At 33.4% G+C, this 2561-nt stretch overlaps 1 protein-coding gene across 1 annotated transcript in view; it reads left to right on the top strand.

Annotated features, from left to right (window-relative positions):
• KCNH8 (potassium channel, voltage gated eag related subfamily H, member 8) overlaps window positions 1–2561 on the top strand; it is a 458661-nt gene that overhangs the window by 56882 nt on the left and 399218 nt on the right. The gene's annotated exons all lie outside the window — the stretch shown is intronic.

The raw sequence follows: 2561 nt of genomic DNA, 5'->3' as shown, positions 1-2561 counted from the left end.
TATTGACCAATCTCAGCTGCTTAACTGCAAGCATCCTTGTCATTTTGTCCAATTGGTTGCAGTAGACATCTGCTGTAATCGACTGACCAGTTACATAAAGCTGTAGTGGATAATACCAGTGCTGGACCACCAGACGGACACCAGTAGCTTTTTTTGATGAATATTCAATTTTGGACTGTGTTTTGGAACTTCATCTTTTTTTTCTCAAAATACTATGAGGGTACAATACAAACGTTTTGGCTACATGAATTGCTTTTGTGTAGTTTGAGATAAAGTTATAATTGGGCCCATCACCAGATAGATGTGGAATCAACCCAACTGCCCGTCAATATATGAGTGGATTAGTAAAATGTGACACCTCATCTTTATCCCACCATTGTGTCCAATGCTTGTGATTGTCAAAAAGAATACATTTTTCATTACACATAACAATACGGTATAGAAATGGTTCACCTTTATGTCACGACAGCAAAGAAAGGCAAGTTTCAAGAGAATTTCTCTTCTGATGCTCATTTAATTCATGGGGAACCCATCTATCCAGCTTCTTTACCTTGTCCATTTGTTTCAAATGGTCCAGTATTGTTGGAATAGTAATGTCAAACCTTGCTGCTAATTCACGAGTAGGTTCAGATGGATTCACTTCCAATACAGCTTTCAGCTATCATTATCCATCCTGGTCTCAGGTCGCCCATGTGGCTCATTTTCAAGATTCAAATCAGTGGAACAGAACTTCTCAAACCATGGATGTACTGTGTGTCCATTAGCCACATCCTTCCCAATCACTTGGTTGATATTTCAAGCTGTCTGTGCTGCCTTGGTTCCACGATGGAACTCATATTAAAAAATAACAGGAATTTTTGACTTATCCATGGTTTACAAAAATTGCTCTAAAAAGTATTTTAAAGATAATTACAAATCAAATGTACATTTGAAAGACTGAGGATGTACATTCACAAGAAAAATAAAACAAGAAGTATCAGAGCGAAATGTCAGAGATATCAACTGTCAAACTTAGTACTTAAGGAAATTGGACATTTCATACTTAATAAACAGATAGCAATAAACTGTTCATTGCAAAATATTTTTAAATTAAAAATGAAGATGTGAATATACAACTAAAACAGTACATACATATATAGATAAAAGGTAGAGTTCTTCCAAATCTATGTCTTACACATACATAGGCACACAACACACTTGCCTGGTAATCCTAGTCCCTTCCACAAAAGGGTTTAATATCCATCCTTACAGACCTTGGTTATGCATTTACATTCATGTACATAATATAAATGGGTTCATACATTAATATTTTGCAATTTTTTCCTTACTTCTTGGGGATCTTTTTATGCTATAATAACATATATATCACCTTCATTTTTTAACACTTGCATAGCATTCCATAACATGGGTAATTTATACAATAATAAGGAAAGTACCATAATTTATTCCATAGTATTGCTATATTATAAAATATTCCATAGAATAGATTTGTCATTCATCAGATTTTGCTTTTTTAGAGACATTTAGATTGTTTCAATTTTTCCTATTTAAAAATGCTGCAATAAACCTATTAATAAATTTGTATATCCTGGAATACTTGTCACTTTTATAAGATAGAGCCCTAGAAATAGAATTGCTGAGTCAAATATATTCACGATTAATATTTTAAAATCTTCTATAATTTTCTTGCTAAATTATGATCCCACTATAGTTGTATGAGAATATTCATTCCCCCATATAAGCTTGCCAGCGCTGTGTTTTATCAACCTTCCAGGTGTTAGTATTATGAACAAAAAGTGATACCATGTTGTTATGATTTTGATGTATCTGATTAGTAATGAAATTGAACCTCCTTCACATGTTAATTGTTCATTAGCATAGTTCTTTCCTATCTGTTTATATCTTTAACTAATCGGCAGATTTTGTTTCCTTATTCGTATACATGAATTTTATTTATGGAGTCTTTCTTGGGCTTAGGGAAACTTTCATATTTTTGTCCTTTTTTCCGTGACTATGCTTTCTTCTTCTGCCACTTCTCTCTAGAACTCCTATTAGATTAAGGTTAGATTTTCTATATCTAATCATATTAATTAGATAAGGTAAAGGGGAGTTAATACCTTTTAGCTTTCCTCTAAATGTTCAACATTCTGTGCTCTACTATACAACTCTAGTTCATTGCATTTGGTGGGAAGTTCCCAAGCTTAGTCTTCCCAGTCACCAGTTTTTATCTGGGCTCATTCTGCTATGTAGCTCTTGGTAGATTTTGTTTTAATTCTAATTTTTTGTACTTGTGCTTTTTTATAACAACCTATTTATGTGTGTTGTGTGATTTGTTGTTGTTTGTTTATTCTCACTGTTTTCTTGGACATTAGTTGTAAGGACATTAGTGCTACCCCTTTTAATCTTTCTCTTGTTTTGTTCTTAAGTCTGTTCATTCAAATTTCCCTCTGGGGTAGTAGATTGGAACCTTTTTTTCAAGTTGTTGGTTTCCTCCACTGGTCTCACATTGTACAGTCTTGGTAGCTTGAGTGTATTTCCACAGACTAGATGATAATTGCTTT

The sequence above is a fragment of the Propithecus coquereli genome, unplaced genomic scaffold (assembly GCF_000956105.1).
Source record: "Propithecus coquereli isolate 6110/MARCELLA unplaced genomic scaffold, Pcoq_1.0 Scaffold12, whole genome shotgun sequence".
Taxonomy (NCBI): Eukaryota; Metazoa; Chordata; class Mammalia; order Primates; family Indriidae; genus Propithecus; species Propithecus coquereli.
Note: the sequence above shows the minus strand (reverse complement) of the source record. Positions and strands in the feature narration are given on the sequence as shown.